This window comes from Martes martes (genome assembly GCF_963455335.1).
Source record: "Martes martes genome assembly, chromosome: 9".
Classification (NCBI taxonomy): domain Eukaryota; kingdom Metazoa; phylum Chordata; class Mammalia; order Carnivora; family Mustelidae; genus Martes; species Martes martes.
Genome location: NC_137896.1, coordinates 74,558,703 through 74,585,487, shown reverse-complemented (window position 1 = coordinate 74,585,487; position 26,785 = coordinate 74,558,703). Strand labels below are relative to the sequence as shown.

Sequence of the window (26,785 nt, the reverse complement as noted above, 5' to 3'; positions counted from 1 at the left end):
CCATGTCCCAGTCCTGAGGGTTTACAAAGCTTGTTGTAATTCTATACTAGGTACTCCAAGTAGCCCATAGAAGGCTAGAATCATGATTTGTGGACAAATGGACTTCTGTTACTTTGAATAAATGACGTTACATAAAGATCATACTGCGTATTTGCAACAATCAAATCTTGATGGACCAAGTCCTGTTCTTCACTTATTTTTATCTCCTTATCACATTCCTTCTAGTTCACAAATGACACAGTACCAACTAATTTCCCAGCCACTGTAGGAGTTGTTAACTCCCTTCCCTAATCCGTCAAATCTACCTGCAAAAACCAAACCTATACCGAAGAGGGACCATGAGATCTACAAGGAAATATCATGATGGGCTGACTTTTCAGGTCCTTCTGGGGTTTCTTCTCCAACAGAGGTCTTCAGGTTCCCCAGGACTATTCTGTTTACAAGTCCTTTAGTTTTACTTAAATACTCTCTATGAAAAGCATATAAACCTTAAGGAAATACCTGTTAAACAATAGAGATGATATACTTGATCATAGATAAGAACTCTAGAAAGAGAATAAATAATAAGCTGAATTATTTTAAAGTATTCCAAAATTTCATCATTGGTAGAATTAAAATATGGTGAAACCTTACCTCTCAGGTCTACTTGGTATTCAGATAAATGAAGACAGACAGACAGACAGACAGAAATCAATGGACTTTCTAGTCTCCAGTCCATGGTCTCTTCTTTTCCACTTTTTCTTTTCTTCTTTTCCACTTCCAAATCCTTATCCAGTCATTTCCAACCCTTCTTGTCCAAGATAGCCCTGTAAACAAAAAATTCCATTAGATGGGAGGGTGGATTTTCTAAGTAATACTAGAACCCTTCATTCATTCTATATTTGGGGGAGTTTTAGAGACTAATAGAGTTTTCTGATGAGATCATCAAAAACTGACCTGCAAAATGATCAATAAGGTAGGAAGCCAGTGACATTCTTCGAGTTGTACATCTGACCGCTGTGTTCTTCTTGGTGTCCTATGCCTCTTATATATACTAATTCTAATTCTAACCTTATCAATTTCAGTGATCTGGAATTCTAGAATAACTTAAAAACATGATAAACCTATCTTGAGCATGTGCATACGATTTATCCTAATCAGTGAATCTGAAATTAAATGCTCACCAGGTTGTTTCATTCAAATCTACCTTAAAGATTTTAACATTTTAAAAATTATCATTAAAAAATAGGGAAAAGTGGCTTAAGGAAAGCTATTTTTAAAATATCGTCTCTAAAACATACTTACCCACACTTGTTTGCTATGAAATATATGATTATACTACACTAGTCTTATACACATCATGTTCACTATGTCTCTCAAAATATGGTGAAACCTTAATGTTCAGGTCTACGTGGTATTCAGATAAATACAGACAGACACGCAGACAGCAATCAGTTAAATTCCCAGTCTCATTAGTGGGGAAATTACTCATTAGTGTGATGTTGGATCGATTTTACCACATGACATGTTAAAAAGGATTACTTAGTTGCAAATTTTATATGTAGGAACAAAGTTGTTACATTTGGAAATAAATACCTTATGTAATTATTACAGAGTTTTTGATGTCGCAGATACTGCATCAGGAACTGATTGGATAAGAATGGGTCACCATCAGTTCCTAATGCATTGCCTTCAGCATCTAAACAAGCCTCAGTGAACACTTCATATTAGATGTGCTAGGATGTGTTTATGGTTATACAGTAAAAGAAGCGCCCTTAATTTAACCCTGAAGAGAATATTTCTAGAAGATATGGTCCCCAAATGCTAAAACACCTATCATTAGCCTACACTCTTACAAATTTACCACTGAAACCGAAGAAATCAATCTAGTCCCATGTTTGAAGCCTATAACACACTGGTACTTTCCTTGATAAATATGATACTAGACAAAGCAAACTAAAGTTGCTGATCATTTTTAGAACTTGGGAAAAATTAATAGACAATTTTTGGATTTTCCTTATCTTTGCTTTTTTGTTTCTTTTTTAACTTAAGGGCTTATGGGGGTTAAATAGGTATTGCTATTTGAATAGGGATTATTTCCCACCATTACCGCTAAAATAAATACTGTAAGAAAAAATGCTACAAAGTAATTACTATAAAAGATGACTTGTTAGTTAAATTCTACTTTCAACTAGCCCAAAGTCATTTGTACTTCCAGCATTTTCTAGTTGAAGGGTCCCGGCAGTTTGACAAGCTAGATCATTTTACTTCGCTTACTAATTGACTTATCAAACATTTGCTGAACATCTATTGTATGGAAGCTACTATCCTAGGCATTTGTGATATAGGAGTGATAGGATTGAGCAAAATCACTATCCTAATGGCACTTACATACTAGTGAAGGGAGTAGACTAACAATTGATTTATGATATTCTGTGTGAAATCAAAAGTTTCCAGAAGAATAACAGTCTTAAAATACACAGGCTTTAACATGGATCAAACAATATTGTACACAAGCAACAATATAACTTCTGTGGATACATACCTGTTAAATAAATTTCATAAGCAATCTAATGTTATTTACCATAAACTATAGGTTATATTATATACAAATATATAATATAAATGTGTGTGTGTGTGTGTGTGTGTGTGTGTAATATACTTCATACACTCAGCCGAATATGTTCCCCAAGGGGAGAAAAAGTTACTATGCAGGATCTCTGAATCATTCCTATAGGTAATGTGAGGCATAAATTTAATGTTTATTAAATTTAAAAACAACCCAAATATGGCCATACAACCCAGTACTAGTGGAGTGGTACAATAAAAGGAAAATAACTAATGACCATAAGTAATTATAAAATAATCCTCAATTCTAGTCATATCTGACAAAGAACTTTAAAGGAAGAGAAATTCATAAGCTTCAGCAGTACTTCTAGGAATCTCCTCTCTTGTTCTTAATGCCCCCACGAATTGCTCTGGAGCCTCTGAATCTCAATTCTCTAACAGTTGCCAACTGCAAGACCCCAGCCCTCCTGGATTTTTGTATCTTCTTTCCTCTCCTTTCCTCCCATCTCCTGGGTTCTCCCTCTGCCTCCCCTTTTCACCCTGCCATCTCCCACTTCCCTCTCACTCTCAAGACCCTACAGAGTCAGACCCCTGGATTCTCTTCCAGTTCCTTCCATTCTTCCTTGCTTGTCATACCCAGCTACTCCATTCCCTACCACTCACATAGTTAGCTCTCTCACGTCAAGTCTCTTCAAGAACATCTTCCCCAGCTACTGTATTTAAAAGAGCACCCCCAGGGGCCTCTGGCTGGCTAAGTTGGAAGAACATGTGACTTTTGATCTCAGGGTTGTGAGTTTGAGCCCCACATTTAGTGTACAGATTACTTAAATAAATAAATAAACTTAAAAACAATAAGATAGCACCTCTCATTTCCAGCAGGCTCTATCCTCCTACCCAGTTTGATTTTTCTTCATAGTATCTATCACTACCTGATATCTGGTGTACTTTCGTTTGTTTGTTTGGGTTTTTTTAATTCTCTGTTTTCCTTATCAGAATGTAGATAGCTTGAGGACTGGGACTGTGTAGTATTCAGTGTGGTGTCTCTAGCATCTAGATTTCCCGGCATATAGTGGACTTAGTAATTATTTGAATAAATGAGGTTTTTGTACAGGAAATCATCATTTTAATTCTTCTTTTCAGAATAATAATGTATACTTAAATATGAAATTTTAGAAAGACTCTTGATTAGGTCTTCAGGCTTTTCTCTATCTCCAGTCTCCCCTTGTGCAGGGGAGGCTGGGAGGTTTTAGAATTGAGTCTTTTATCTTTAAATACTATCCATATGCTAATGAATCACATATTCATATCTCTAGTCCTAATTGTTCCCTGAGCTCCAGACCAATAGATACAACTCTTGGACTGATTGGATAGAATGGGATCCTGAGAGTTGGAATAGGGACAGATGAGAAGTCCCTGATGAACCTGGGGATATTGAACTTCTAAATTCTGAGGCATTTGCTAGTGAAAGTGGTCTCTCCACCTCCTCCCTCAACCTTCCGACTAGAGGGGATTAACCCTGCACTGCTTGAGAAAATTGCAATGATCTCTACTGTGGTAGTATCCATGCAAGACAATGCTGAGTCTCCTCAGGAGCTCCCCACACCCACCCTCTTTGACTCTAGACCTGTAAGAAGACACAGTCCCAGCACTCAGCAGGCCCTTAAAGGTGAGGTACAATGTGTCCCATCAGGATGTATCTATACTTCAGAAGAACTACTTGAGTTCTCTAACTTATATGGACAAATCCAGAGAATAGTTATGAGAATGGATTATAAGAGTGTAGAATAATGTTTTAAGGAACATAAAGTTTAATCAGGCCAAATTTGTTGATATGAATTCACTAAATAGAGATTTCAATTTAATGTTACAGAATGAAGAGTTAGAAAGGGCCCTAACAGTTTTGTTGGTAGGCTAAAACATGCACCAAAAAGTGGTCTACAATGGCTGAGTTAGAAATGACAGACTTACCTTGGTTTAATATAAAAGGAAGGGTTCAAAGACTTAGGGAGATTGGAATGTTAGAGTGGATTTGTCATTTAAGACCTGCTCACCTACCCTGGGAGGGTCCAGAAGACCTATAAATTCATGAGGGAGCCCTAGATCCTTGAAGAACTCTTCTCAATAAATCAGATCTTATAGTGGGAACTGCTGTCACTAAATATGAGGGGAATAATTGGATCCTGGGTGATGGCAGGTGCCAAAGGCAAGGTAGGCATGGTTCCCATAAGGGACAGCAGATTCAGAGGGGCAATCAGAATAGTCTAACTCATGTAGACTATGGCATTGGCTAATCAATCATGGTGTCCCTAGAAATAAAATACATAGGAAGCCTACTAAATTCTTATCTGTATAAGCAGAAAAGTTCTAGGTCAAGGGAACAAAAGTCTAATCTGAACCATAAAAAGAGACTACTCTCAATCAATTCCCAAACTTGAGCCAGTTTACAGATCCAGAACTGCTTAAGTGAAGGGAGGCTGGATCCCCTTGAGGAAGGACCCTGGTCCACTGTCAAAATTTAATACTTCTTATCTTTCTCCCAGTCATTCCCAAAGGAGCCTACAGCCTTTTAGCAGGATAACTATGCACTGGGGAAAGGAAATAATCAGACCTTTGAAGACTACGGATATTGGCTCTAAACTAACACTAATTCCAAAAGAACCAAAATGTTACTGTGGTCCACAAATCAGAGTTGGGGCTTATAGGAGTCAGGTGTTCAACGGAGTTCTTGCTCAGGTCTGTCTCACAGTGGGCCCAGTGTGTACCTGGACCCACCCTGTGGTTATTTCCCATTTCTCAGAATACAGAATTAGAGTAGATATACTCAGAAACAGGCAGAATTCTCACACTGGTTCCCTGATCATAATTGGCTACCATGGTAGGAAAAGTTATGTAGTAGCCGTTAGAAATATATCTACCAAGGGGCTCCTGGGTGGCTCAGTTGGTTAGGCATCTGACTCTTGATTTCATCTCAGGTCATGATCTCAGCATTGTGAGATGAGCCCTGCGTCTGGCTCTATGCTTAAAATTCTCTCTCTCCCTCTCCTTCCACCACCCCCTTTAGAAAAAAAGAAAGAACCATAACTATCTAGGAAAAAAAATATCTAAAAGAAAGAACCATATCTATCTAGGAAAAAAAAAAAGAAAAAACCATATCTATCTAAGAACCAAAAGCAATGCCTCACACCTTGAGGAATTACAGTGATTAGTACCTTCATGAAGGACCTAATAGAAGCCAAGAGTGGTGATTCCTACCACATCCCCATTCATTCTGTCAATTTGGCCTTTGCTAAAGATAAAAGGATCTAGAAGAATGACTGGATTGTTGTAAGCTTAATCAAGTTGTACCAGATGTGGTTTCATTGCTTGAGAAAATTAGCATATCCCTCAGTACCTAGTACGCAGATACTGATATGGCAAATGCTTTTTTCTCCATACCTGTCAGGGAGAACCACCAGAAACACTTTTCTTTCAGTTTACTTCACTGTCCTACCTCAGAGGTATATCAGCTGTCCAGTCCTATGACATATTTAGTTCACAGAAATTTAGATCCCCTTTACCTCCACAAGATATCAGACTGGTTCATTACATTGAAGATATTATGTTGATCGAACCTAGTAAATGAGAAGTAGCAAGTGCTCTAGCCTATTTGCTAAGACATTGGCTTGTCAGAAGGTAGAAAATAATTCTGAAGAAAATTCAAGGGCCTTTTACCTCAGTGAAATTTCTAGGTATACACTGGTAGAGAGCACAACAAAAAAGTTCTTCTAAGGTGAAGGACTTGTATCTGGGCCCTCTTACAACCAATGCAGAGACACAATTCCTAGTGGGCCTCTTTGGATTTTGGAGTCAACACATCCTCTTTTGGATGTGGTACCCAAGCCCACTTACCAAGTAATTGAATAAGCAGCTCATTTTGAGTAGGGACGAGGACAAGAGAAGGCTCTGTAATAGGACAAGCCCACTGTGCAAGCTCTTCTCCCACTTGGGCTATATGGTTCACAGATCCAATGGTACCTGAAGTGTCAGTGGCAGATAAGTATGTTGTTTGGAGACTTTCACATATCCTTATAAGTGAGTCACAGTGCAGGCCCTTAGGACTTTGGTTCAAAGCCCTACCAAGCTCCCCAAATAACTATTCTCCTTTGAGTAATAGATCTTGGCCTACGACCGGACCTTGGTAGAAACTGATGCTCTACCATAGATGACTAAGTTACCATGTGACCCGAGATAACTCATGAAAACTGAGTGTTAATCTGATCCAGCAAGCCATAAAGTTGGGCATGCTCAATAGCACTCCATTATCAAACAGAAAAGGCATATATACATGTGATCTGGCCTAAGCAGGCCCTAAAGACACAAGCAAATTATATGAAGTGGCCCAAATGCCCATGGTCCCCCTTCCTGCTACACTGACTTTTCTCTCCTGTATAGCCTCATGGAGAGTTCCTATAACCACTTAACAGGGGACAAAAAGACTCAGGTCTAGTTTACAGATTATTGTGCATGATATGCATGTATCACCCAAAAGTGGACCGTTGCAACACTGCAGTCTCTGGGACATTTCAAAGGATAGCAATGAAGGGAAATCTTCCCAGTGGTCAGAATCTGGCTGTTCACTTTGCTTGGAAGAAGAAAAGGCCAGAAATATAAATATATTGGTTCATCACCAGTGGCCAATGATTTGGCTGGATGGTCAAGGATTTGGAAGGAATATTAGAAAACTGATGGCAGAGAAATTTGTGGAAGAGGTATGAGAATAGACCTATCTAAATGGGCAAAAAAACACATGAAGATATTTATGTCGCATATGAATATTCACCAAAGGGTGACCTCAGCAGAGGAGGATTTTAATAATCAAGTGGATAAGATACCCATTCTGTCGATACCAGTCAACCTCTTTCTCCAGTCATTCTCACTATCACCCAATGGGCTCATAAACAAAGTACCCATGGTGTGAAGGATGGAGGCTTTGCCTGGGCTTGGCAATATGGATTTCTTTTTTTTTTTTTTTTTAAGATTTTATTTATTTATTTCACAGACAAGTAGGCAGAGAGAGAGAGAGGGAGAAGCAGGCTCCCCGCTGAGCAGAGAGCCTGATGTGGGGCCTAGGTCCCAGGACCCTAGGATCATGACCTGAGCCAAAGGCAGAGGCTTTAACCCACTGAGCCACCGAGGCACACCATGCAATATGGATTTCTATTGATCATGGCCAGCCTCGCTACTGTTGATTACCCAATCTTCCAGCGGTAGAGAGTGCCACTGAGTTCTCAGTATGTCACCATTCCTTAGGGTGATCAATCAGCACCTGGTGACAGATTGATTCCATTGGATTATTACCATTGTGAAAGGAGCAGCTTTCTCTTCCTACTGGAATAGACATTTACTCTGGATATAGATTTGCCTTCCCCGCATGCATTGCTTCTGCCAAAACTACCATCTATGGGGGCTTAGAATGCTTTATTCACCATCATGTTACCCCACACAGCATTTTTTCTGAGCAAGGGACTCATTTCACAGAAAAAGAAGTATAGCAATGGACCCATGCTCATGGAATTAAGTGGTTTTACTATGTTCCACACAATCCCAAAGCAGTTTTCCTGACAGAATGGTGCAATGACCTTTTGAAGACTCAGTTACCTCAGCTGGTAATACCATGTAGGACCAGAGCAAGGCTCTCCAGAAGGCTGTATGCACTCTAAATCAGCATCCGTATATGGTCTTGTTTCTCCCATAGCCAGGATTCTCCAGTCCAGGAATCAAGGGGTGGAAATGGGAGTGGTAGCACTCACTATCACCCCTAGCAACCCACTAGCAGAAGTTTTGTTTCCTGTTCCCATGACCTTATGCTCTGCTGGCCTAGAGGTCTTTGTTCCAAAGGGAGGAATGCTTCCACCAAGAGACACAACAATGATTTCCATTGAATTGGAAGTGAAGACTATTGCTCAGCCACTTGAACTTCTCTTGTCGCTGTATCAACAGGCAAGGAAGAGAATTATTGGGCTGGCTGGGGTGATTGATCCTGACTATCAAGGAGAAATTGGATTGCTACTCCACAATGAAGGAAAGGAAGAATATATCTGGAATACAAGATATCCCTTCATATGTCTTTTAGTATTACCGTAACCCAAGTTAATGGAAAACTACAACAACAATCTAGGCAAGACTATCAATGTCTCAGACCGTTTAGGGAAGAAGGTTTGGGTCATCCCACCAGGTAAAGAACCATGACCAGCTGAGGTGCTTCCTGAAGGCAGAAAATACAGAATGGGTAGTAGAAGAAGGTAGTTATAAATATGAGCTTAACCACATAATCAGTTACAGAAATGAACACAGCAATTGTCATGAGAATTTCCTCCTTATTTTCTTATGAGTACATTTGTGTATGTGTATTCACATATACATATATGCTTTGTATTTACAAAATACAAATATATTTTTGTTTTCTCTCTTGTTCCTTTGTCATGTAACATAAGAAGTATTGCTAATTTTACATTGTAACACCCAAGTTATAGGATATCAAGAAGAGTAAACTTTACTCAAAGACCTACTTCTTCTGGGGAAGGGGTTTGTGCTTTTTGGGTTATATGCAGGATAGCTCTGTCATGTTAGGTAAAATGATAACCTTGTTATTATATTTATCTGGAGATTAAGTATGGATTAAGGAGATGCTCATGGGTAGCCACAGTGACAAAGGGTGGACTGTGATAGTTTTCTGTGTCAACTTGACTGGGCTACAGAATGCCTACTTAATGGTTAAGAGAGAAGACTCTAGAGTCAGAATGCTCCACTACTTACTGAGTGTTATTTGGCAAGTGGCTTGACTTCTTATGCCTCAGTTTTCCCACCTGCAAAATGTAAATAATAACCTCATGAGGAGGTTATGAAGATGAGAGAAGAATATGTATTTAAGTGCTTAAGGCAGTATGTGGGATAAAATAAGCACTCAAATGTTAGCCATTAGTATAATAAGCATTCATTTATTACTATTGCTGTGTGTTTATGTGGTTCTCAAATCAATTCTCTCCCTAGATAGCTGGAGTAATTGTTAAAAACAGAGGGGGCATGACTTAGACTTATTATGGTAATAATTTTGCAATATATACAAATATTGAATCATTACATTTTACACTAATACAACACGTGTCAATTATACCTCAACTTTTAAAACGCAGAATATAATTCGAGTATATGTAATGATGTCATTGCCCTTGGCTATCTAGAGATGAGGCTTGACTACAACTGAGAGAACCTCCATACACATATGAACAATAGATACTCTGAAAAGGAGGAAAGCACATGACTCTCTTGCCCCAAATCCTCAATTTCCCATTAAATTTGCAATATAATAAAAGCTGTTTATTGCTGCCTACTGTCTGCCTTCCCCATTTTATGCCATACAATTTGCTCCTATATTTAGGAGTCAAGGTTCCAGTAGAACCTGATAGGTAATCTGAAGGGTAATTGAAGGGACTTCACAAAGGCCTACTGAGGGTTAGAGAACCCAGACTTTGAAGGATCCAAGGACTTTTAACTAGTAATAATGGAGAGCCCATACCATACCTAGTCCTGAAGGGACAAAAGTAGATTGAGTGGTCACCAGAAATGGAGCTCTAAGAAAGGAGCCACTAACAGGAAGGGTGTGTGTGTGTGTGTGTGCGCGCGCGCGCGTATGTGTGTGTGTGTGTGCGTGTGTATGCCTTCAGATAGAGAGAAGAAGCCACTATCAAATCCTAGATAGCATGGTTGGGTATGGGAGTGTAGTTAAAAACAGTCTAACTTCTTTCTTCCTCCTGCATTTTGAGCTCCATCTAAGTGTCTCCTGTTGGCTAAACTCACCTGGATGCCAAAAGGCAAAAGAACCCATAGAGTCTGAGAGGTAAATCTACTGGCACACAGAAGAGTAGAAAGTATATATGAAAAGGTAAATGCTAAATTTCCAGTACAATTCATCACTTTTGTTCCTCAACATCATCTCCTGTCCTTTATCTGGATGAAAAACTCAGGTACCTATCATAGTTGCCGCAAAACTTCCTATAATATCATTAGATTGATGCTGAGTATGATGTTAATTCAGTTTACACCTACCTCAAACCTAAATTGTAAAGTGAGTCACCACCAGTACTCTTCAAATGAGGTAGCGGAAAAAAGGAAGGAAAGGAAACAACTTTTGTTCAAATATAGTTCTGTTAAGCTGAGCACTGAGTTTCCTTGGGGCTTTTTAAACCACTACACCAGCATGCACTTCTTTGTACTGTCCAAGGTGATTGGCCTCAATTACCAAGGGAAAATTGTGTTGCTGCTACACAATAGGGGCAAGGAAGACTATGTCTGGAACACAGGGGATTCGCTGGAACACACCACAGTATTCCCAAGCACAGAAACACTGGTCAGTAGAGATAGCGGTGATGCAATAAAGACAAGATCACCAAGGCCTTGTGTCCTGTAGGCACCAACATTTGATTCACACCACCTGATAAAAATTCCTGACCAGCCAAGGTTCTGGCAGGGGGTGAGGACTAGAACCGATGCTATGATTATCAACATAGGCCTATGACCATTACAGAAACCAGAACTGCAGCAACCTCCAATTTCACAGAATTATGACTTTGGTTTCCTGGTGGAAGTGGATATGAAGAAGTGGATACTTTCTTGGATCTTAGGATCTCCAAACTCACCCAGCGCAAGGCTTGAAGGAGAAGAAATAATTCCTTAAGCGGAATATTAAGTAAAATGGTAAGAGAGGCAATTCTCATCCCCATGCCTCAAACACGAAGAGTGCAGTGCCTAGTGGATTAAACAACCTGCTCTAGAATGTTCTTTCTTCAATCTTTACACAGCCGGCTTCTTATTTCCAGACTCAAGCCAAATGTAAACTCTTCAAAGAGTTCTTCCATGACCTGTTGTGTAAAATACTGCATTCTTCCCACCTTTACACACACATTTGCTCTATGGTATGTTTTATGTCTTTCTTAGCACTCTGAAACTATTTGTATCTCCTTGTTGATTCTATTTCTTCTTCACTCCAAGAAGCCTGTAACTTTATCTTATTTCTTCAATACCTAGAACAGTGCCTGGCACACAGACGTTCCAAAAATACTTCTGAATAGCGTAAGGACTGATGGCCTCTAAGAACGTAAGGCAAGAGGGAACCACATGCCAAAGTTCAAGTGTATGCCAGAAGATTCCTGGAGAAGGAGTACTTTCACTGCAAGGAGAAACTCAAAAGTATATTTCTAGAACTCATGTTCTAAGACATTATTTGTACTCTATCTTAAAGTAACAATGATGGCATATGGAATCAGAAGAGAAATATTTAAGTAATGCTTGAATGTAATTATGGGGACAAAACAAAAATATGCATTTGGGGGAGAAAGAGCACCAGATGTGACCCATATTGGCTCTAGTATAGCCTCTCTTTAGAAGAAGGAAAATGCAGTTTAGAACATGTAGTGTGATAAGGACTTGCTTGCATTAGAAGGACTGTGAAGAAATTTGTGAGGTCCATGGGAAGGACTGTGTCCTATTCCTCTATATCATGCCATCACTTAGCAAACCTCCTGGCCATAAGAATGAAAGGTAAAAGAGTTTGAGAAACTTTGTGAAATGCTTTTGTATCCACATCACAGAAGTGAAGTCAGGCCACACCCAGCAACTAAGTGCACCCGTGGAAAAAGCACCATCTGAGGTACCTCTCATTTCCTTAGGAGGCAAGCAACAGAGCACAATGCTGTAACTTCTCATCCATTTGACTAAACAGTCCCAATCTCGTTCTGCTTATTGGGACCAGAGACATAGAGCAGACGTGTCTGTTCCCCATTATTAACTCACTGAACTGGACATAGGAATAATTGGGAATGGGGACCATGGCCCATATCACATCAATCACAGATTAAAAAACAACAACACAGACACACGCAAGTACCTGAGTCTATAAATCATAGGCCCTCCGAGAACCCACATGACATCCCATGTGCTGGATGGTTTTTCTGAAAGCTCTGAGAAAGCTGAAAATCATACACAGGCAAGCACGTCCCTGCTGAATACACATCTGAGGAACTGTGCATGCATTGTTTACTCCATCAACTTCATGGAATAAATCACACAAAACAAATTAGTTTCAGATGGTAGGATATGAATAGCTGATGTACAGTATAAAGGAAAGTGAACGCCCGCTTTTGACCCAACTACTTCCCATCTCAAGCATCTCAGAATCCAGATGCAATTCATTTTTGAAAACGTAATGGATATCGGAAAGTTAATAATTGGTGAGGATTACAGATTTCAAAAAAAAAAATTTATGAGTCTTGTTAACTCATTACGTTGTCTCACGATTTTTAGTTATTGAATAAGAAACCATGGGTAATACTGAACCCATCTTCTCTCCTTCCCTTCATTATGCATAATAATCAAAAATAAATCTCTTTATGGGGCATCTGGGTGGCTCAGTCAGTTAAGCATCCAACTCTTGATTTGGGCTCAGGTCATGGTCTCAGTGCTGTGAGATCAAGCCCCAAGTTGAGCTCTGTGTGGAGCCCGCTTAAGATTCTCTCTCCCTTTCCCTTGGCCCTTGCCCCTGCTTGCACTCACTCTTGCTCGCTCTCTCTCTAAAAACAAATAAACAAATAAATCTCTCTGTGACATTTCCTACCTGTACAGAAATTCCATAATAGATGTGACTCAACACACACTTAAATACCTCACTGCATACCATATTGGGTCAATTTTTTATATTCCTGAAAGAGGCATAATATCTTCCCACTCCCACCACTAGTCTTTTTTCTTTTTAATTAGCACTGTAAAATTGACTTATTTTAATGTATACTTCTATGAATTTTTCTACGTATATAGAGACATGGAACCACCACTGCTGATCAGAACAATTCTATCACCCTCCAAATTCCCTGGTGCTACTAATTTATAAACTACTGGCAGTCCACTGATCTGTTCTCTGTCACTATGGTTTTATCTTTTCAAGAATGTCATATGATTTTTGTTATGTAACATGTCACTCATCAGACATGCTTTTGAGATTCATCCAAATTGTTCCTTGTCTTAATAATTTACTCCTCCTCACTGCTGAGGAGTATTTCATTGTATGAATGTATCACAGTTTGTTTATCCATTCGGTCACTGAAGGATACTTCAGTTACTCTCAGTTTGGGCAGTTATGAATACAACTTCTAGAAGCATCCGAGTACAAGGTTTCTCTTGGGTAAATACCTAAGAGTAGAATTACAGAGTCACATGGTACATATATGTTTGACTTAATAAGAAACTGCGCAACTTTTTCAATAATGGCTATACACAATGTCTTTTCTCATAAGTGAAATAATGAAAACTATTAAAAGTGACTCCCAAATAGCTTGTTCATTCATGTCTATGAATTTTACTACACATATAGGTGATTCCAACAATATTCCAACAATATTATTCACCACGATAAAATATTGTCCTTAAAAAATCAGAAGCATCTGACTTCTTTTCTTTTCATTTTTAAAACTTCAATCATATTTGCAATACTTTAACATGATGTTTTAATCAAAATTAGATGCTTGAAAACTGTAGCAATGTAAAGCCTGAGGAATCTACTTATAAACGAGGAAATTTTAACGAGAGAGGGAGAACCGGGGAAAGTTTTCATCACAGCTAAGTTTGAGCAATTTAACCCAATGTCATATGCATGAAGTCCAATTTTCAATTCACAAAGAAAACTCCCCCTCCTTTCCTCCAAAAACTTCCACCCTAGGCTAATTACAAAAGAAGAAAACGGAACATGAGCTCCAGCCAGAAAAGATTCACAGCTGCCACTCTTTAGTTGCTACTTTAATGGAAAACACATGTGCAAGATACCACCCAGGAGATAACTGCGCTCTGACAAAAGGATCGTCACCAGAAAATGAGCCACGTGAGAGGACTTATTCTCTTGGATAGGTTGAACCCAGAAAGAAGGTTGATAGCCTTGTTGTTCTTATATAAATATGTGCTGGTCCAAAGATGAGATGCTGGGATAGAAATTAATCTGTAGCCACAAAGTTGAAAGGCAATGATGTGATTTAGTCTCCACACTTCTCATCTCATCCACATGCCCTGCAATCGGTTTAACATCAGATTTGAGGAGTTTTTAGCAAAGTTAACATGAGGAGAAATCCTGCAAAGGAATTGGAAGCAAAGGCATAATGATGACTGCAATTATTAAATAATACCATTTATACTCATTGGCTCCTCTTATTACAGGTAGACAGCACTGTTCCAAATGCTGTACACACAGTGATACAGACATATATCTATATTACTGTGTGTAAATTAGGGAGATAGATATGTATCTATCTCTAGATACATATCTATCTCCCTAATTTTCAGGGTAGGGATTATGTCCACTGCATTAGGTTAGGTTGCCATAACAAAATATATAAAATGGCTTAAATAACAGGAATTTCTCACAGTTCTGGAAAAGAATGAGATCAAGGTGCCAGCCATTAGATTCTTGATGAGGGCTCTCTTTCTGGTTTTCAGATGGCCACCTTCTTGCTATGTCCTCACATGGTGGAGAAAGAGAGAAAGGAAGCAAGCTCTCCAGTCTCATAAGACTAATTCCATCATGAGGCCCCCACCCTCATGACTTCTCCTAATTATCTCCCAATCCCTGTCTCCAAATACCATCACATTGGGGTTATGGCTTCAACATATGGATTTGGGGGGAATACAATTGAGACCATACCATCCACTTTACAAATAAATGACATTTTGAGAAGTTATGAAGTTTACAATGGATCACTCAATAGCAATCAGTCAGCCCTTGAACTTGAATCCAGGGCTGTCCAACTCTAGAGAGTAATATCTATTCTTTATTGACTGCACAGTAAGTGCTGGCTTACTCTACACAATATCTCTGATCTTCACAGAAAATCTTGAAAGTCATTATCCTTCCCATTTAGAGATATGGAAACTCTGGCCCAACTGAAACCTTCTGAACCTTATTTATTACACATAACGCATCCTAGTGGTTCTTAAAGTATAGTCCTCAGGCCAGCATCATTGCCATATTTATGTGGAAACAAAATAGAAATGCAACTTCTTAGACCAAACAGAAAACCTACTCAATCAGAAATTCTGGGGGTGGTGTCCACAATGTGTTTTAACATCCCTTCTAGGTGACTCTGGGCCATACTGAAGTTGAAAACCATTTGGTCCATAAATTTATTAGAAGAGTTAATACATTCAAAACTCAATAATAGGTGGTATATCTGAGATTCAAATACAAGTCCCTTTGGTGCTAAAGCCTGTGGCCTTTTGCTAAACTATACTGCACCATCCTAACATTACCAAAGGAAGACCTTGAAGATGGAACATATTTTAAGTAAAATGTGGCTATAGAGCATAATTCTGAATTCTGCTTTGCCACCATAATGCTAATCAGTTCTCCTACCTACAATAATGTGACATAGGGAAATGTCTAAAATATAGATTTTAGAATGTCTAAATGTCTAAAATATAGAATTGATAATGATGCATTCCACTGATCAAGAAACACCTTATGGTATGAACTAGGAAACAAAGCTTTGTGAAATTTTAATTTGGGCCTGTCAATTTTTTATCCCATCTAGTGAAAATGAAAAATAACCTAGTATAGAGAAAAAGTGTAGAACAAAGTTACTTCTTCAACAAAGCAAATTTCACCCCTTTGATTTATTTTTAAAAGTCATGTTTAATTCATCTAATCAACCACTGCTTTATCCACATGGAATTACTATATAGTTACACCATTTTGCCCTGTAAGGAACAAGACCATTTTGAAAGTCTGGGTAATTTACAGAAAGATATAAAAGTCTGACTATACTAGACATGGCTAATTTTCAGAGAGTGGTGAATAAAGGTACTTGTTCTCACACCAAGGGCCTTTTAAAATCATTTGCAAAGTCAGAGCATTTTGAAAGAAGTTATTTCTAATACAAATATGATCACCTACACCTATGATCAATATCAGCTCTAAAAGATATTATTATATTAAAAATATTAATGAGCATTGCTAGTCACTGCTGTGTTTTACAGGTAGTAAAGCTCATTTGATCATCACAAACATGTGAAGCTAGTTCTCAACTTATTCCCATTTCACAGGTGAGGGAATTGGGAGGGAGAGAGGTTTAGTAACTTGCCAGATTAAGCCTATTAAAGAGCACTTGAGGGACATTCATTCAGACATGGATGCTTGACTCAGGATGGATGGGCTCAGTGTTGCTCTGCATCTGGATTAGCTCCAAAGGCCCATCTGTAAGACTGCCTGACCCCTGGGGTGGGACAGTGTGGCCTTCGTAGCCCTGGCACTCCATCTGGACAGAGTGAAGAACTGCCATGTGACGGTGCAGGAGATCTGACAGTCCCTTCGCTCTAGTGAGAGATCAAAGTGATCAAGGGACAGAATGGGAACTACAGTTCTATTGGCCTGCTTGTTTTCCATTTGATTCTTGAAAACAAACCTATTAATCATTTAGTTTGTGGTTTTTGTAATTTCACTGACTTCTAACTCATTTGAGTCAATGAGGCAAGGATTAGCATGATCTGTGGATGTTCAAACCTCTCATATGGAAGAGAAATTGAAATCCTTTAAAAACACATTACCAGCCAGCAGAAAGATGTTCGTGTTTTCCTGCTTCAGAGTTGTAGGTGGATGTGACTTAAGTCCTAATTGGGAAAGACTTCATGTGTTTTATAACAGCAGATATTCTTTTATTTATTTTTTTTTTTTTAAATTATTTAATTTTTTATTTGACAGAGAGAGAAATCACAAGTAGGCAGAGAGGCAGGCAGATAGGAAGGGAGAAGCAGGCTCCCTGCTGAGCAGAGAGCCCGATGTGGGGCTCGATCCCAGGACCCTGGGATCATGACCTGAGCCGAAGGCAGAGGCTTAACCCACTGAGCCACCCAGGTGCCCCCAGCAGATATTCTTTTAAGTAAACTTCCCTTACTCTTTTATGCCATCTACCAAAAACAAAAGCAGTTTTCAGCAGAGCGTGTGGAGGTGAAAAGGACTTTCCGAAGAAACTGTTGTGTGTGATTTTTTATTCTCTCCTGATTTGGGAAGTTCATTGAGCCCAAGTTCATTGTGTGCAGCTGACAGGAAGTTTGCTTGATGGCTTTTGCCTTTCACACCCCTGCTCTCTTTATCTAAACAGATTCTCCACTTTCTTCTCTTCCTCCCTACTTCTTCCCTTCACAACACCTCCACTCTGCCCTCCACTCTGATTCTATTCATTGACACCAGAAAGAACCCTGCTGGAAGGGGAGGTAAAAGTTCTTTAATGTCCAGGGGCTTTTAGTGCAGTAATTAATTAATCATTTGTCACCACAGGTCGAGTTCAGACTCCTCAAAACTCTGTAGGTTGAGATCCTCCTATTTTGAGTCCCTCTTTCTTTCTTTGTACACCTTTGAGCTCATTGAATATACTGACAGCTCCATAGAGAGGGAAGACCTAGTCCTTGCCCTTAAGGAGCTCATGCTTGCCTGGGGGAGAGGTGGGTGGGTTTATGGATAACAACAGTCCCCCTAGTTCATCTGGACCCAAGCAGATTCATTTAGAAGGCAATTTCTCTTAAAACGCTTTATGAAGAATTTCAAGCCAGGCATCCAATTCACAAATCTCCTTGGGTCAAGAAGAATGGTAAGCTCTCTGATATAAAATGACGAGCTTTAGAATCAGATCCACTTAAATCCAAATCCCAACTCTGCCTTGGACAAGCCACTGAGCCTCATAGAGTCTCAGTTCTCGGTACTATAAAATGGGAATGAAATTCATCTCAAGAGTCTGCATGAGGATTAAATGAGAAAATGTCATACAAAGCACCTGGCATAATTCCGAGTACACAATAAAGGCTTGTTTCCCTTTTCATTTTTCCTCCTCTCTTCCCAGACCTCACAGGAAGAGGGGTGTGGCCTCTTTAATGAGAGGCCATGAAAGAGGTACTAATAATATTAAACACTTCAATATCACCTGCTACATCCCAGGCATCATTCTAAGCACTTACACATTTTAACTCCTTTGATTCTTCCTCCCAAACCCTCTGAGATATGCACTATCATCTCCATTTCATAGATAAGGAAACTCAGGCTCAGAGATGCCAAGTAACCTGCCAAGGTCACACACACTGTGATTTATGCATGGCGTATCTAGCTCTTAATCATCATGCTGTCAGGAAGCAGATCATGAGAAAGGAGCCAACTGCCTCGGCAATCTGAGTGTACAACCTGGTAGTCCTCAGGCCATGGGCTTTGCATGGTCGGCAGTATTTTAACAATCAGGAGAGGCCACATTAGAGCCTACCCTTACGACTTCTCTCAAAAAGGTCTGGAAGATCTTGGGGTGCCTGGGTGGCTCAGTCAGTTGAACAGCCCACTCTTGATTCCAGCGCAGGTCGTGATCTCAGGATCATGGGATTAACCCCATGATGGGCTCTGTGCTCAGAGCAGAATCTACTTGTCCCTCTCCCTCCCCCTGCTTGCTCTCTCTCTCTCTCTCTCTCAAAGAAATAAACTCTTTTTTAAACAAAAATTGGAAGATTTGGCAATATGCAGCCCACCTCCTTGTAGCAATAAGCCACTGACTGATGACTGCTCTCTAGACTAAACATGTGTTCTCCTATTTGGCACAGTCACCGTTGTTCACACTGGTATTAGGTAGCCTCTGCTTCACTTCTGAGCTGCACATGTATTTGAACTTGTGATCCAGAATGAGGCAGTGCTCTAAATAGAGCCTTGTCCATAAAAACACGGGAACTATGTTCAATATGTTTGAATGACATGAAGGAACAAATGAATGCAGGAAAGAAGTCTGAGTAAAAAACAATCAACAACTACATTAAAATCACAACCACTTATGTATGATGCACCAGCTTTCAAGCCATATGTGCAAGATTTGTAAACCCCTGCCGTCCATCTCCATAGTTCCACACCTAAATAAAAAGCAAAAAATGCAGGTTTCCTTTTAGGCCATGAGCTGAAGAACCATTTGCTTTCAATGTTAAAAACATCCTTCTTTGTTTGGCATAACTTGACAAGGTAGCTTAAATTTTTATGTACTACTTAATTCAAGCAACAACTTCTAAACCATCTTTTTCTTCTTTTAGCTCTTAAGCTTTAGTGATTTGCATGATCTTGGAGAACTGACAGATATATAGCAAAACTCTCCTAGAAACCTGGAAAATATGGGAAGGGGAAGTCATGGAACCTTCTCTGTATAAGTCTGTGAGTGAAGAGGAATCACTTCAATTTACAAGGGAAAAAACTGAGACCAAAAAGTTATCCAAGACCACACAACCAACTGACCCAGCATATTCTGAACCTAGTCTATGTTCTTTCTAAGACTTCATACTACCTTCCTCAGAGCCCATCAATCTAAAACTCCTGTTTAAAGAAGTGCTCTACAAATGGCATCATCATTTGTACCAAAATGATATCACACACCCTGTATTTAAAAGTCTTCCTTACAGATATATCTTTGCCCAAGAGGGAGTTCTAATATTACTCACCAATGACCCTGTCTTTGTAACATCTGAATTGTTTTTTTCTTACCTTCTCAATTTTATTAAACCCAGTTTTATTAAACTGAGATCAGAATAAACTCATCTTTTTACCAGTTTATAATCATTTTATTTTATTATGAACCTGCAAGTAATGCTTATTGTATTTACAAATCACTAAGTGAAATTTTATAAACCATTTTCCTCCTCTAATCTCTCCCATCCTGCTTTCTTAGAAGTACACAAAGCATTTCAACCACTCCCAAATTCCCTCTTGATACCCTTAATGATTCTGAAATATTTTGTTATTCCCCAAACACCGCCCTAAAGACAAATCATTGGACTCCAGGCTCTTTACACTGCCAAGTTGAGTAGAGTTCAAATGTTCTATCTAACCAGACTCTAACTTAACAAAGACACGTATAGTAGATGATGTGTAAGATATTCCGAAAATACCAAGGCAACAGGAAAGAAAAAATCTCTGTCATCAAGAGGTCCTCTCAGAATGTCTTGTAATCTGAAATAATCATCTCTATCAGGACCCTGTAACCTGGTTGTAGTACATATGTGTATATCCTTATAACAAATAACATAAGTCAACCTTGATCTTAGTAACATTTAGCTTAAGATTTCTCACATCCAAAACAATTAATATTTCAAAACTTATGGTGGTTTCTCTAAACATCAGAGCATGCACAAGGACTTGAGAAGGGAAAAAAATAAAGAAAATAATCTTACCCTGATAAAATAAAAATTTTAAATAAAATTATAATCACTTAAAATACAATCTTGCTTTTTAATTAACCATTCCACAGCATGGCATAAATGTGAAACCAGGACACAGAAAAGGCATTTTCCAAAAAGATATGGAACCCATTAGAAGTTCCTTCCATGTTAAAAAAAAAAAAACAAAGACAAAAACAAAAAAGGCCCATGAAAGAATAGTTTTCAGAATGACCAAAGCATAACCAGGCACCTCTTCCACTAGAAGCTTCACCAAAAGGCACATTTTTTCCTTACCTTGAACTTTTTATTCCAGAACCAGTCCTTGCTCGAGTTTACTGGGAGTTGTGGTAAGCTTTGAGCCAATCTCACTTAGTAGATCAATGGAAGCATTTAAAGTTTAAGACAGGTCCTCTTATTATTTTCAGAACCATATGAACATAAAAGGAAACTATGTAAAGATACATTAAAATGACGTAATTTATTTTTTTGCGAGGAATAAGCTCCTTGAAGACAAGGATTCTCCTATTTTCCATCACTGTTGTATTATTTCCACCTAGAATAAGGCACAGCACATAGAATATACGTAATAAATTCAGTACTTATATGAATAAATGGAAAAATTAACTCAGAAGACCAATGGGGCAGTTCTACAAACCTCTCTGAAGCCCTGAAATTTTCAAAGGTTTCATCATATAGTTTCCCCATGGCTCTTCAGTTCACTAACCATAAAGCCACTTAACCTGAAAGAAATCTCAGGGACTTAAAAGTAGCTTGCCATGTTCATCAACTCACATTTTTACAGAGGTTTAGAGCTAATGAGGATATTGGAAGCTGCCTTTGAACTCTTCTGTTTTACATATGAGGACACTGAAGTCTAAGCTCTCAGGTTAAGGGACTTAGCCTGGATTATCCAGCTGACAGGTACCAAAGCCCTTCTCGTTATTCTTATATCTATCTCTTCAATTCCCCCAAAAAGTACTTGTAGACTTGAGGAGTTCATCTTTAATAGCCTCCCAGGAATCACCCATGACTTCTCCTTGAGGAATGGTGGAGGGGCCACAATTTTAATATAATCTACCAATAACCAGGGATTTTGCTTAACCTGAAAATATATGTTGACCGATTTGCAGGGTCTTGCTTTGGGGCAAAGATCTGTGGAGCCCATCTGAAAACCTGAAATATTTTAATACTCTTACATTATTTCATGAATAGCTCAAGGGTTGGGGGATGGGGCAGATATCGTTTACTGCAAGTATTGAGACAGAGGCAAAAACCTCCAATTTGGCCACAAGAGGGCAGCTACAACATTTCCTCCTTGATCTTTGCAGTTCCAAACCAGGACAAACTGCAGGGCCCAGCCAGCCATAGATCACTGATAGCACCTTTCAACCGAATCCTCAATAGGTCACAGAACATTCTCTCGTGGTGTTTCTTGGGACTTTTGTTTTGTTTTGTTTTTAAATAAATTATTTTCTAACTTCTTTCCAGATCTAGAGAGCCCTCTTTTAGAACTTTGTGCCAAAATGACCGTCTACAAAGATCTTTGGAGACCAATAAATCGTTAGGTTAATTTGGAAACCCATAGAAGAGGTTTTATTTTAATTATGTTTGACCCCAGATAAAAATAAAAACAGTAATAATCATCTGAATTTTCTACACTTAATAAAGCTTGTCCTAAGTGCTTTACAGGATTTGCCAAATATTTGCCTCATCTCATAGCCTTCATTCGTCATTCTCATTTTTGTGATATCCTGAAATCTTTCAAGTCAAATTTATTGTGGAATTTTATCACTGAGCTTAACAGTGGGAGGTCTGCAAACAAAAAGCAGAGATTAGTGATAGCTAAATTCCGTATCCTTATAGTTCTACAAAAAACATCAAGTCAAATTTATTTCACTTTTTTAGATGAATAGAGTTGGGGGTTAATTTGAGAAGTAAATGCTAGGTTGTTGTTGTGTGTGTGTCCTCACTAACAATTACGGATAGCTAGTTTGGATGTTTATTACTTTGAATTTGTACACAGATATGTATTTCTTTCAAGATTTTTGTGGGGCTTTCCTAATCATCCTATTTTAAAAATGCAACCTCTCCCAATTCCCACATATCCTGTCCCCATTCCCTGCTGTATTTTTCTCTCTAGCATTTATCAACATCTGACATACTTTATATTTTACTTGGTTTCTGTAAAGTTTCTCCTCAAACACGCTCTCCCCAACTAGGGCACAGCCCAATGACAAAGGAAATTATGTCTCTTTTGTCTATTGCCATGTTCTCAAAGTTTAGAATAATATTTAGACCATCATAAGAACTCTGCAATTCAGGGCACCTGGATGGTTCAGTGGGTTAAAGCCTTTGTCTTGGGCTCCGGTCATGATCCCAGGGTCCTGGGATTATGCCCCACATCAGGCTCTCGGCTCAGCAGGGAGCCTGCTTCCTCCTCTCTCTCTCTCTCTTTCTCTCTCTCTGCCTGCCTCTCTGCCTACTGTGATCTCTATCTGTCAAATAAATAAATAAAATCACAAAAAAATGGGAACATTTTTACTAGAAACTGATTTTTTTTTTAATTCTCTGGTAGGGACTAATTTGCTTCAGTACATTTAAGGAGACCTCCTTTAAATAACCCACTTAATCAAAATTAAAGCATATTTCTTAAATCAAGTATCTTAAACAATACCTGGGTCACCATTATTGCTGAGAGTATCCTTTTGAATGCTCGGACCCAGCTGGGTCCTATTTCCCAGAAACCAATTAAACCTGGACTGAATTCTCAGTGAACACGGTCCTTCAGGGGATGTCAGGGCAAACCAGTGGTCTGCGGAAAAGAGCCGTGACTTAGCAGTAAGGAGCTCATAGTTGCACTTCTGCTCCTACCACTAGATAACCAGGAGTAAGATGACTCATTTAAACTGTTAATGCTTTCATGTACCCACCCCAGCCTATATCAAAGAATTTTAGAGTCTCATGAAATAGTGAAATGTGAAAGTATTTTGGTACGTATGGAGTATTTTTCAGGGCAAGGTGATATTAAAACCAGTGTTTCTTGCCCTCTGCTATGTGGTACCACAATTTGGTGTAGCCAGTCAACTATATTTAATGGTTTAATGGACAATTATAGGCTAGATGCAGTTCTCAGTCAAGAGACATTTGTCAAGCCCTCCTTGGTAGCCAGCCCCAGACCTTCTTCTTGACACAGCTGGGTATATGCGGCCCTGGAAGCTTGTCCCCAGCCTGACTCTAGGATGTATTCTGATTAGAAACAGAAGGTATTTAAAGGAGCTCTAGCCCCATAACAAGGAATTCACATTTGTCACAGAAGTTAGTCCAACCCTGATCATGTGTTCCGATGCTGATAACCACGCAACTTCCTTTTTTTTTCTACTGACAACTAGATCAGGAATTTACCTCCTCTTGGAAGCATTTTCAAGACACATATGTCTTAATCCATTCAGGCTGCTATAACAAAATATTTTAGACCAGGTGGCTTATAAACAAAAGAAATTCATTTCTCATAGTTCTGAAGGCTGGGAAGTCCAAGATCAAAGCACTGGGAGATTTAGTGTCCCGTGACAATGTACTTCCTGATTCATAGATGGCTGTCTTTTCACTGTGTCCTCACATGGGGTCTCTTTTATAAGGATGCTAATCCCACTCATGAGGACCACCCTCAGGACATAAGCACTGTCCAAAGTTTCCCCCTCCAAATACTGCCTCACTGGGGTTGAGGTTTCAACATTTAATTAGGGAGGACACAAATATTCAGCAAACATTGCTGAACAAATGATAAATGGCTTTATGCCAGTGTTCCTCTAGGTTTAGAGTTCTGCTAGGCTCTTGCCAGTATCCCCTTCATACACATATCTCTTACCTGCCGACAGATTCCCTGATGCTGGCTGACCAATTAGCAGTGGATACTCCTGAGGTTCACCTTTTCCTCAACTTCCCCTACCACTTTATTTAACCACCTTTGGGATTTGTCACTGATTCCAATAGACTCTGTAAAGCCAACTGCCTGCCTTATATGTTCTTGGTTGCCAGACCCAGGGGACACCATGTTCTACTTGTCACCCTCTGCTCCCTCAGGACAGCTATAGTGGTTCATATCACTGGGGTCTGCCTTGCTTTGCTCCTCATCCTGCTCATGGCTTATCCCAGACTGCATGACCCTCATTACAGTTAACTGAAAGGATGCTGTTCAGTCATGTCCATCATGGGCAAAACCCTGAGAGTATACAAACAGAACAAGCAATACCCAACCTCAAAAACTGCTATATTCTAAAAATTCAGTTGAAAATGGGTTTTCTAGCACTTGGGAATTCATTTCCCAGCTCCTCACAAACAACTCATCTATTTTAATAGTCATTCCTTCAAAAATATTCATTATCTCACTACTTTGCACCAGTCACTGTGCTGGGCATAGGGAGACAAGGAGAAATGAGACTCGATCCCCTTTTTTCCAGAAGTTCACAAAATAACAAAAGAGAGAGCGGTAGAAGCCAATAATATGAATATAGTACAACAAGGACAAGAAAGAAAAGGTGATCCCTCTGCCTGGGCAGATCCAGAAGGTTCCACAAAGAGATATTCCTGATGCAGGCTGAAGAATGAGGAAGTGTGCACTAGACAGATGAGTGGAGAAGGGTGTTCCTGGTATGTGATTGTCAGGCTGCCAGACCAACACCCCAGTGTCAATTTAACCCCTAACATAGCTCTGCAAATGCTGCAGCACTGAGACAGAAAAGGAACAGGTTCTTGAGGATGGTCTGGGAAAGCTCGTTTCTGTTGTGAGATTAGTTCTAAAACCTTCAATAAGACAAAGTTGGCCCTGGGCTCATGCCAACACAAACACACACACACACACACACCACCACCACCACCACCACCACCACCACCACCAACCTTACCACCACTCATCATCTGGGGCAAGAAAGAAAAGCAACTCAGTGACAGGAGGAGTAATTCTTACACTTTCATTTTCTTGCAAATCACTAGTTGAATGCAAGGTCATGAGTAAAGCTTGTTAGAGACTACACATAATACACAGGTCCATACCCCTGAGGAGTTTAACAACTAGCTGTATAGACGAGACTAGTGCATATAAAGTAACTAAGAGCCCAAGGCAGTAGCTGCCATAAGAATGATGCATGCTAGAAGCACTATACTCTTAGCCATCACTGCTTTCTTCAGAGAATAATTCAGTTTAGTTCAACAAGTGTTTTATATTAAATGCCCACTACAGGTCTGTTGATGATGTAAGGCTACATTCTGAATTTCACAAGGCAGCAACCACCGGGTTCTGTAAATGCAAATAAGTTTTCCTCCCAAAAGTATTAGGTTAAGTCAACTCTGGAAAGACTCTGGGGGGCCTAATTAATAGGAATTCTGTTTCACTCAATACGGGAAACACATCAACACTGAATAGGTATGAGAAAGAATTTCCCACCAGTCGGAGCTGTCCGAATTAGAATGAACCGCCTTGGGAGGTAGTAAGTTTCCCGTCAAGCTAGATAATTAGTTGGCAGTGATTTGTAGAGGTGACTCAAGCATTCAATGACCGGTAGGCTCCCTTCCAATCCTGTGATTGTGTGAACTTCTGCAGCTCCCAACTGATAGCACAATAGACAAATCTGGGAACCCTTGCCAGGGAACAGTCACAGTGTTGCAGATTAGCCACGGGTTAGGCTCATTCAGGGTACCAGGGCCCAGACTGAATGGTGGTGAGGAAACAGAAAACATGGGAATATATAACTTCTACCAAGAGCATGACCAAACTCCTAATGTCAGAATGTCTGGGAGAACCTCAGAATGCCAAAATTCATCAGTACGTAAAGGAGATGGTGGCTTTCAGTCAAGGAGCACCCCAAGACAAAGGCTAACTCAAGAACTAAAACTGCAGCCCCTTGGAGAAGACATATATAGGATTTTAGAGTACTTCGAAAGGCTCATCTGATGAAGGCTCTCCTGGTCCCCACTCTAAGGGGACCTCCTGGACATTAAGGCATTA

At 39.5% G+C, this 26,785-nt stretch overlaps 1 long non-coding RNA gene across 1 annotated transcript in view; it reads right to left on the bottom strand.

Annotated features, from left to right (window-relative positions):
- Positions 1-753: 753 nt before the first annotated feature.
- Positions 754-26,785, bottom strand: part of LOC308348729 — a 297,221-nt gene continuing 271,189 nt past the window's right edge. Inside the window, exon 6 of the long non-coding RNA XR_013967380.1 lies at positions 754-806. This is a non-coding gene — a long non-coding RNA (uncharacterized lncRNA). The remainder of the gene's footprint in view (positions 807-26,785) is intronic.